Source organism: Chrysochloris asiatica, unplaced genomic scaffold (assembly GCF_000296735.1).
Source record: "Chrysochloris asiatica unplaced genomic scaffold, ChrAsi1.0 scaffold00213, whole genome shotgun sequence".
Classification (NCBI taxonomy): Eukaryota; Metazoa; Chordata; class Mammalia; order Afrosoricida; family Chrysochloridae; genus Chrysochloris; species Chrysochloris asiatica.
The window spans coordinates 3,150,857-3,162,294 of NW_006408731.1; the positions used below are offsets into that span (position 1 = coordinate 3,150,857).

The following is an 11,438-nucleotide window of genomic DNA, read 5'->3' on the forward strand; positions in this document are numbered from 1 at the left end:
CTGAAAGGAGATCTGGTGGTGTTGTCTATAATAAGTTGGGCTCTAACTGCAAGGTCCCCAGTTCAGATATACCAGCTGCTCCCTAGAAGAAAGACACTTTCTGTTCCTGCTCCCATAGAGATTTGTTGTTGTCATTGTTAAGTACTGCTGAATTGGTTCCGACTCAAAGCAACCCTATATAAGGTTTCCTCCTTAGCTGGTGGATTTGAACCACTGATCTTGCAGTTCAAACCAACCTTTTGGTTCAGTGTTTATCCTATAACACCATACCAGAATTCTTCTAGTGCTTAGCAAAATGATTATGTCCCTTATCCACACAATAGAAAAGCTCGCTGGCACTTAATAACAACAACAAAACTAAAGTCGACTCCCCACTAATCAATAGCAAGAGTCGTCATTACTATAGTAATACTAATAGCCTTCATTCTGGATGCATGTATTTGGAGATGTGTTAGCTATCTAACAAGCCATAAAACATCTTCATGGTTTATATCAACAATTCTCTTTCTCCTGGGTCTGTTGTCTGACTGTGATGCAACTGAGCAGACATGGTTCAGCAGGGCTAGGTCAGACTTCAGGCTGTAAATTGGCTTTGTGTCTGCTCCACAGTTCTCTTCATCCTGGAACCAGAAGCTACAGGACACGTGTTGCTCTTGCTGATGGCAAAAACAAAAGAAGTCAAACAAAGGTATGAAAGCACCTTTAGAGCCTATGACAATTTCACTGACAATCCATTGATCAAGCCATTTACAAGGCCAAAGCCAGTTACCAGTACAAAGTCGCATGGCTAACAAAAGAGAATTGAGAACAATGATCCTATCTACTTCACAGAGTCCTAGTATGACACTGCAGGGTAATGCACTGGACTGAAAGGTCAATTTGAACCACAAGTGGTGCAAACTCACCAGTTGCTCCTTGAAAACCTTATACAGGGTTGACTCTGAGTTGGAATTGACTCCATGGCACTTCACAACAATGTCCTATCTACCTCAGGGGAGAGATCTGACCTCAAAAATAACATAAAGTAACAACCAAGAAAAGCACACACACAGCACACACAGCACCCATAATCCCACAACCAAAAGAGACATGATTGACACACTTTTCTCCTATTATTGATCCCCTCCATGGAGTACTGGAGTCCTGGTTTGATGCTGTGGGTTAATGTGTTGGGCTGCAAAGTTGGTTTGAACAGCAAGGTCGGTGGTTCAAGCTCACCAGCCGCTCCTCAGAAACCCTATACAGGGTCACTATGGGTCGGAACCGACTTGACAGCGCTCAACAACAGTGGAGTCCTGGTGCTTTGCTGTGGGATAAAGCACTTGACCGCAAGGTCGTTTGAACACAAGGTCGGCAGTTCAAACTCATCAGCTGCTTCTTGGAAACTCTATATAGTGTCGCCATGAAAATGTTTCCTTTCCCAACTCCTTCCATAACCATCGTAGACTGTTTCTTTTTATCAAGAAAACATTTTCTTAACTTTTACAACATCAGTCTCATTCAATATTTGTCCTTTTGTGATTCACTAATTTCACTCAACATAGTGTCCTCCAGGTTCATCCATGTTGTGTGGTGTTTGGCAGATTCATTGTTATTATTCTTCAATGTTGCATAGTATTCCGTTGTGTGTATGTACTAAAGTTTGTTTAAGCAGTCTTCTGTTGATGGACATTTAAGCTGTCGCCATCTTTTTGATGTGGCTCTTGTAGACAACTATTGAAGGATTCTGTTTTCTTACCCATTCTGCAACTCTGTGTCCTTTGACTGGTGCATTTAATCCATTTTGACATTCAGTGTAATTGTTAACAGATATGAACTGATTGATATCATTCTGGTTTGTGTGGTTTTTTTGTTTGTAGTGCTGCTGATTTCTGCACTGAGTTCATTTTGTCTGTGGCATTTCTTTACATTTCTGTTGTGTTAATGCTTGTTGTTGTAAAGTGCCACTGAATGGATTCTGACCCATAGCAACCCTGCATAGGGTTTCTGAGGAGTGACTGGCAAGTTTGAACCGCTGACCTTATTTTTCAAACTGACTTTGCAGTGTGGCACATTAACCCACAGTACCACCATAATCTTTATTATTTCCTCTTTTTTATTTTGATGGGATGGTGTATTAATATTTTTGAGGTTAGCTTGTCATTTATTAATTTTTCCTCCTATTTTAAACTATCTGTACAGGACTCCGTTTGTGCTTTGTAGTTGACTTCATATCTCTGGTTCTCTATTTTCAGCCTTGTGGATTTGTTTTACTTTGTTATTATTGTTAAGTGCCTTTGAGTTGGTTCCGAACCATAGCAACCCTGCATAGGATTTCTGAGGAGAAGCTGGTGAGTTTGAACCACCAACCTTGCAGTTCAAACCGACTTTGCAGTCCAGTGCATTAACCCACAGTGCCACACCAGGAGTCTAAATACTTCTTTATCTAGATTGAGTTCTGGATGGTGTTGTCATGCATGGTAATCTCAGATTGTTGTCTGCTGCATTTGGTTCTCAGTCCAAAGAACACCCTTTACTATCTTTTGTAAAGTTGGTGTGTTGTTATCGTTAAGTGCAGTTGAGTCAATACTAATTCATAGCAACTGACTCAGTTGGTGGGTTTGAACTACCAAATGGTCATTACAAATTCCTTTGACTTCTACTTATCTGGAAATGTCCTAATTTCGCTGTCGTATTTGATGGACAGCTTTGATGGATATATAATTTTTGGTTGGTATTTTTTTCTTTCAGAATTTTGTATATATCATCTCATTGCTTTCTTGCCCATGGTTTCAATTAAGAAATCAGAGTTTAGTTCTGCTTTGTAGGCAATGTTTTGCTTTTCCCAAGCTGTTCTCAGGATTCTTTCCTTGTCTTTTATATTGTAGAGTTTAATTATGGTAAATTTTGGTGATTTTCTTTTGGGATCTATCCAGTTTGGGTTTCGTTCATCTTCTTTTACACTTTTCTTATCTTTCATGATGTTAGGGGAGTTTTCTTCCAACAACTTGATGACAATTTTCTTTGTGTTTTTTACTGTCTCTTCCTGTTCTGGAATTCTGATCACTTATAAAATATTCGTCATCATGGTGTCCCACATAACTCTTAAGCTTTCTTCAGATTTTTTCACTCTTTTTTCTGATTGTTCTTCTAATTTACTAGTATTGAGAGATTTCTCTTTAAATTCATTAATTCAGACTTCCATTGCTTCAAATCTACTCCTTTGCCCTTTCAATGAATATTATCCATTTCTGAAATCTTAGCATTGGTCTTCTGGATTTTTAATTACAGGTTTTGTATTGTTTCAACATTTACATTTGCTTTGTCTGTTTGTTCTTGTAGTGTTTTCCTGAATTATTCTCAAGTTTTATCTGTGTTCTCCTTGCTTTCCTTGATCTTTCTGTCAGTTCTTAGAAGGTATCTAAATATCATTTTTAATAATTCTCTTTCAGTTAGTTTCATTACCTTTTCTTCCTCAGAAACATTTTCTGGTTCTGCATCATGGCCATTTGTTTGAGACATTCTCTCCTGTTTCTTTGTGTGAACTAAAATTGTCTGTTGTCTCCAGAGCAATGTATTTAATTGAGCATTTTATGTTGTGCTCTTAGGCTGTCACGTACTGTCTCCTGTGAATGTAGTTAGAGAATAGAATCGTGTGCAATGTCAGGGCAGGCTTGGCTGCTGTCTAATATTATCAATATCAGGTTGATTTGCCTACCTCCACTCTCCTGATGCTCCTCCTCTGCTCCCCTTTCACTATTTCCTTCACACCTCAGATTATAATCGCTAGGCTTGTTCGCCCTCTAGTGGCTCCTGTGCTCCATTGCATGCGTTGTATTCCTGAACAGTCTTTGTTGTTGTTGTTGTTATGTGCCGTCGAGTCTGTTCAGACCCATAGCGACCCTGTACAGGGTTTCCGAGGGTGTAAATCTTTACGGGAGTAGAAAGCCTCACCTTTCTCCTGCGGAGCAGCTGGTAGTTTCGAACCGCTGACCTTTAGGTTCGCAGCCCGAGTCGTAACCATTACGCTACCAGAGCTCCTTACTTAAGTAAGCAATAATAAATTCTGCGCACAATGGGGAATCCTAAGGATTGCAAATGTGGATTTTGCCCTCAAGATGGTTATAATAGAGTTAGAAGGCCCTACGACTAGGCTTGAATTCTGTAGGGCGTATGACCAAACTCACAAGTAAAACTTTGTATATTTGAAATCTTATTTAGGCCCCCATCCCCTTCTGCCTAATGACAGGACCTTTATCTTTGTCAAATCAGGCTACCTATGTAACAACTGGCTTTGTCTTAGTCAACTCAGAATTTTATTAATTGATTCTGGGGTTCCCTTTTTCACTGGAGTTGCATCTCAACTTGATGATGTACCCCGCTAAGTCTAGGTAAGTGCCTGGCCTTTAGTAGTCAAACACTACATCCTAGTTGAATGATGATGAATGAGTGGATCATGAATTTAGAACCAGTTTGCTTTTCTATGGGTTAAGAAGTCCTTGGGTTAAGACTGTAGTGTCCTACAGTCCTTCCCAAATGGAAAGAATGTTTCTTACAAAATGAAACACACACATACAACACAGGTTGAATTCTCACATCCTAATATTTTTGCTTTATAATATAACTCAAACTCAGTTAAAGAAAAAGGGGGAACCCCACTCAGTTGCAAGGATTCAAGATGTGTGTGTGGAACTCAAGAACAAAGATCTAGCTGGTCTCCAGTCTGGGCTGGGAAGCAGAGGCAGAGAGGGCAGGTTGCCCCAACACTCAGCCTCCCTGAGGTTTTGCCTTGGGTAGCAGCAGCTGCCACTGCAGTTGTTGTTGTTGTTGTTGTTGTTGTTATGTGCCGTGGAGTCAGGCGAAAATTTGAATAATAGTTGTATTAACTCGTCTTCCTTGTAGGCATATGGAAATCGTTGGACAATCTCTTTGATATCCCATGCGAGTAAAGTTTTACTAAAGGTAATACAGAAACGGCTGCAAGTATACATTGACAGAGAACTTCCAGAGGTTCAAGCCGGTGGAGGGTCAGAGAAAAAGAGGAAGAACCCCAGCCAGACGGATTGGCAAAATGGCAGCATCAATGGGCTCAAGCGTGGCAACAATTATGAGGTTGGCCCAGGAGTGGGCAGTGTTTCCTTGTGTTGTGCATACGGTCGCTATGAGTCGGTACCAGCTTGATGGCACCTAACAATAACAACAACAAATGTTATTGAGTCAGTTCTAACTCACTGTAACCCTGAATATGGCTTACAAGGAACGGCTGGTGGATTTGAACAGCCAACCTTATGGGTAGCATACCAGTACTGATCCTACAGCGCCACACCATAATTCCCGGAGTAAAAACCTTCCTTTTCTCCCTCAGGGCAGCTGGTGGGTTTGAACAGCCGACCTAGTTGTTTACAGTTCAATGCTTATCCCACAGCGCCACACATTATCACAAGGAACTACATTTCCCAGGCTCCCTTGCTTTCTAGCTTCCTAGTAGGTTTAACCGTTTGTTGTTGTTGTTAAGTGCCGTCGAGTCAGTTTCGTGTAGAAGACAGAATATCGGAGGCAGGAGAAGGCAGAAACCAAGATATTAGTCATTGCTCTCTTTTCCTGTGGCATTACCTTGAGCAGTTACATTTGTCCCAGGTTTGAGATCTTCCCTCTGGGATTCTAGTTCCTTTTGGTCAGGCACAGGTTCTATTTCTAACTCTTAACACCACTTTTCCCACTTTCCCTTTAACCTTAGAGGTGATAACACTTCTTGCTGTTATTTTGAGTTCCTGTGCTGCAGGTAGTTCATTTTACCCTCCAGGTATAAGCACTGGTCAGCAAACTACAAAGTCGGCTGTTCAAATGCACCAACTGCTCCTCAGAAACCCTATACAGGATCACTATGAGTCAGAATCGACTTCACAGCACTTAACAGCAACAACAGTATCTTTTATATTTAGTCCAGATCATGTGTTCCTTGCAGGCAGGTAAGATGATCTCTTATATGAATCCTTACCTCTGACTACAGGCTCCCTAAGGAATCTACTGTTTAAACTTAATTTCCTCTTCTATAAAGTGGCATTGTTAAAGTTCACTGACCACTAGGAATATAACTTCGGCCAAACAATGTTAAGTTTATTTAATTTACTGCATGCATCATATAAAAATTCAGAGAACTGTTTTTAGCATATAGATAGCTGCCAACCAGGCAACTCCTTGTTATGCACAACAGAAGGAAATGTTGCCCAGTCCTGCCTCACCTTGTTCAAGGTCACAGGCCTGTTTGAGTTCATTACTATGGCTACTGCTCCAATCTACCTCACCAAGAATCTCCCTCACATCACTGATCCTCTACTTCACCAAACATGAGGTCCTCTGATGGCATATCCAAAACAAGAGAGCCAGACTAATTTCTGGAAGTAGATCACCTGGTCTTTCTTCCTAATCTGACTTAGTCTGGAAGCTCTGTTGAAACCTGTCCACCCTGGGCCACAATGCTGGTATATGGAATTGTTTCCACCAATGTTTCCAGAACGAAAGCAACATGTATTCCGTCACAATTGACAGAGGGTGGTGGCCAGTATCTTTGGACTTTTACAATTCCCAACTGAAATCCTAAACTATGGATTTTTAGCTCACAAAGGGAAAACTTAATTTTCCTATAAAGTGAATGAGATACATCTGTTTTATAGCAGATCATTTTCCAGAACATCTTTTTGTAAAAATTAAATACATCCTCATTTCCCTTTGGATTGAGGTTCACTTAGATTTTAGGTCCCAATTAAAAAAAAAAAAAAATCTCCAAACCCTATCTCGTTTTACTAGACAGGCACTTTAATCAGTCAGACCAGAGTCAGAATTATTCACTCACTCTCTCAGAAAGACCAGTTATTATTTTTCTAGGCAGTTTTGGATCCAGTTATCTGATTCTGAAAAGACTTTCACGGTATGAAATACATCATATTTCTTGTCGACTATGGAGGAAAGGGAGAACAGGGAAACGTCTCTATCTTCAGGGAGGAAAATGGAACAAGTTACACTGGTCAGCAACTCCTCAAGTTCATTGTTAACTTAATTAGGATCCACAATCAACCGTAGGAAAGAGTTCAAAACCCGACGTGTTGAGCGTTCTTAATTCGGAGGGCAGGAGAAGAAGGAAGCTCATATTTACTTTAAACTCCGTCTCCCACCCCACCCCACCCCCAAGACGACTGACCTTAAACAATGTCTGTATTTGTAAAAAAAAACAACAACAAAGAGCTGGAGAGAAAGAAAAGCAAGGAAAACAACAAAAGACTGTCCTCCAAAGATATATTTTTTATATACGAAGAAGCTTCAAAAGTTCTTGGAAAAACATCATTATCTTTCCATTTATATTTTCTCACGAACTTTATTAAGCCCTTTCATAGATGGAGGAAACTAAGGGGGGAAAAAACCACAAAAGAAATATGAATAGGAAAGGGTAAAAATAGAAGCAATTCGGAGGTAGAAGAAACCAGGAAGTTATTGGATGCACAGCGTTTTGGTCCCGATCAAGGCAGTTGGACGTTAGTTTACATTCAATTACAAGGACTTCATCGAGTCCAGAAAATTAATTCCAAACAACAAGTTCACATAAATTAATAAACAGAGGTTTCCAGGAGACCTCGTGGCGCAACGGTAGCGCGTCTGACTCCAGATCAGAAGGTTGCGTGTTCAAATCACGTCGGGGTCAACTCTTTTAGTAAAACAAGGGTCAGAAGTTAGCTTGTGAGGTGGGGGTAGGGTAGAGGTATGTGTGAAGTGAAATACTGTGGCTTAAGAAGGCAGATAAGGAAATACCCTTCCTGCATCACCCTGGGACTTGCAAATTCAGTTTACTCTGAGGCTAATTTATAACAGCCATTTCTTAAAATCTCCGAAAACTGGTCTCTTAACTTCAAGAAGTTTGAGACAGAACTTCGGCTAAATTCGCCCGCTCTGGATAATCATTTTAAGGACTTAATGGAATCTTGATGTGGCGCTGTAGGATAAGCGCTGGACTGCTAACCACAAGGTCAGTAGTTCAAACACGCCTTCTTATCTTCGTAAACAAAAGTTTGAGCTGTCTCAAAAATGCCTTTGAAATCAGGCTAGGAATACACACTGTATTTAGGGGCTTGTTTCTGCGCCCAGACAGAGATCAATTTTACTTTTAAATTGCAAACCTTGTGAATTTTCATCTTCGACTCGTCCCCATTCCTAAATTTCTTAGCTGTTTCTCTCCGCTCTCAGTAATCTCAAAATCCTATTTGTCCATCTACTTCTTCGAGTGGATGACCCAAACTCACCTGCTTCGTACCTTTGTCTGTTTTTACTACTAGAGGAAATACATAGCAATTCCTCGGCTCTCCCCGACTCCTCCACCTTGCAAATCCTGGAAAGAAACGGCTTGTTTCCAGAGACAGAAAAGTTGATCTGTTATTTTGCTGAATTGAGGACTATAGAGAGATGAACCACTAAATCAGAGGAAGTTAGTGTTCTAGTTAGAGGTCCCGTGACTCCCCCTGAAACGTTGCAAAAGACACTGGGCATGAATTGCAAGTTTTTTTTGCCCGCCTGCTTACATCCTCGCCCCCACCCACCACCCCTCAATCTGGAGATCGAGAAAGCGCAACAGATTATAAACTACCACTTTACAGCACGGAAGAAAAGAAAAACACAGTTTCGTTTTGTTTTCAGAAGAGTTTCTATTGTTGTGAGTAAATTATAAGACTTTAAAACATAATGTTTAGTAATCTGCAAACATTTTAACTTATAGATGCAGTGTGCGCACGTTCATCTAATACATAATGCTTTTGTGCAAGGGAGAAGTACATCCAAAATAAATTTTATATTTCTCATTAACCCTTTCTTAGCAGTTAGACTAGGACAATGGCCATCGCATTACAAAAGAAAGAAAGGAAGGAAGGAGGGAAGAAAGGAAGAAAACACAACAGACGATCATTTTATAAGTAAAAAGAAGACATCTAATTTTGCATTTTTAAAGAAACTAATAAACCATAGAAACAATGAACACTATACTTTCTAGAAAGCAAGACTTTGTATAAGCAGAGTGGCGCAGCGGAAGCGTGCTGGGCCCATAACCCAGAGGTCGATGGATCGAAACCATCCTCTGCTAACCTTTTTACCCCCTACTCTCAAAAATTCCCAAACGTGCAAAGCACTCTTTTCAGCTAACCATTCGAATCCATTCAAAGGCCTCTTGAAAGAAAAGTCTGGCGATCTATACCAAAAATGTCAATATGAGACTTCCCCAGTAGTTGTAATATGAGGAGGAACCTAGTACTATTACCATGTACTAGGTTCTTAAAAGGTCCTTAAAAGGACCTTTCTCTCAAAGCAGACGGCTCCCTGAGACCTCTACTCTGGCTACCAAAGTCACTATCCAAAAGTAACAAGACTAATAAAAGCAACAATAATGACTTTTATTGATTATTTAAACAATCACTTGCCATATACTATTCCAAGTTCTAAATAATTTAATCTTCACAATTCCAGAAAACAATTACTTATTAGTCTCATTTTGCAAATGAGAATATTGAAGTTTTTAGAGTTTAAATAACTTGTTCAAAGCTGTGTAGAGCAAAACTACTGCATTTATCGATTCCTTGAAATTTACTGCATTTATGTAATCCTTTATTGACTCCCAAACTTTCTTTGTTTCTCTGGTTATTTATTCATTTATTCAAACAAAAAATGATTGATTGGTAGTCACTGCGTGGATTTTTGGCGTGGCACTGTAGGATTAACACTGGACTGGTAACCAAAAGGTTAGCAGTTCAAACCCATCAGCTGCTCTTTGGAACCCCTATACGGGGTTGCTATGAGTCAAACTATTTGATGACACTTAAACAAGTCCATGAGAGCCAACATATGACCTTGAATATATCCCACCTGAATTTAGAGATCATCTGAAGAACAGATTTGATACAGTGAACACTAAAGACCGAAGACCAGAAGAGTTGTGGGATGACATCAAGAACATCATACATGAAAGAAAAAGCAAAAAGCCATTATGAAGACAACAAAGAAGGAAAAGGTCAAAATGGATGTTAGAAGAGACACTGAAACTTGCTCTCCAGTGCAGAGATGCTAAAGCAAATGGAAGAAATGAGGAGGTCCAAGAGCTTAACAGAAAATTTCAAAGATCAGCTCTAGAAGATGAAGCCAAATATTAACAACAAAATGTGCAAAGATCTGGAATCAGAAAACCAAAAAGGAAGAACATGCTCAGCATTTTTCAAGCTGGGGGAATTGAAGAAAAAAATTCAAGCCTCGATTTTTGTTATTGAAGGATTCTCTGGGCAAATTATTGAATGATGCAGAAAGCTTCAAAAGAAGATGGAAGGAATACAGAGTCACTGTACCAAAAGGAAATGGTTGATGTTCAACTGTTTCAAAAAGTAGCAAGAGCCAATGATCATGAAGGAGGAAGTCCAAGGTACATTGAAGGAATTGGCAAAGAACAAGGCACCAGGAATTCATGGAATAAAAATTGAAATCTTTCAAGAAAGTGAGGTGGCACTGGAGGCACTCACTCATCTGTGCCAAGAAATCTGGAAGAAAACTGGCCAACTGATTGGGAGAGAGCTGTATTTGTGCCCATTCCAAACAGAGGTGACCCAATGGAATGTGGAAATCATTGGACAATCTCTTTGATATCCCATGCGAGTAAAGTTTTACTAAAGGTAACACAGAAATGGCTGCAAGCATATATTGACAGAGAACTTCTAGAGGTTCAAGCCAGATTCAGAAGATGATGTGGAATGAGGGATATCATTGTTGATGTCCGATGGATCTTGGCCGAAAGCAGAGAATATCAGAAAGATGTTTACCTGTGCTTTATTGACTGCTGTGGGTCATGACAAGCTATGGACAACATTGCGAAGTATGAGTATTCTGGAACACTTAATTGTACTCATGAGGAATCTGTACCTGGACTAAGAGGCAGTTGTTCAAACAGAACATGGGAAGGCTGAATGGTTTAAAATTAAGAAAGGTGTGCGACAAAGTTGTATTCTTTCACCATATTTATTCAACCTGTATGCTGAGCAAATAATATGAGAAGCTGGGTTCTACGAAGAAAAATGTGGCATCAGGATTGGAGGAAGACTCATTAACAACCTGCGATATGCAGATGATACAACCTTGCTTACTGAAAGTGAAGAAGACTTAAAACATTTACTGATGAAGATCAAAGACCACAGCCTTCAATATGGATTACATCTCAATGTAAAGAAAACAAAAATCCTCACCACTGGAGCAATAAACAACATTCTTATCAATGGAGAAAAGATTGAAGTTGTCAAGAATTTCATTCTTCTTGGATCAACTATCAACACTCATGGAAGCAGCAGTCAAGAAATCAGATGACGTGTTGCATTAGGCAAATCTGCTGCACAAGACCTTTTTAAAGTGTTGAAGAGCAAAGATGTCAGCTTGAGGACTAAGGTGCA

The 11,438-nt window shown here is 39.9% G+C and overlaps 2 non-coding genes across 2 annotated transcripts; both read left to right on the forward strand.

The window, feature by feature from the left end:
- The first annotated feature begins 7,603 nt into the window (after positions 1-7,603).
- TRNAW-CCA lies at positions 7,604-7,675 on the forward strand. Its single transcript has one exon. It is a non-coding gene; the product is annotated as a tRNA-Trp (tRNA).
- Positions 7,676-9,028: 1,353 nt separating this feature from the next.
- Positions 9,029-9,100, forward strand: TRNAM-CAU. The gene has a single exon. It is a non-coding gene; the product is annotated as a tRNA-Met (tRNA).
- The last annotated feature ends 2,338 nt before the right edge of the window (positions 9,101-11,438 follow it).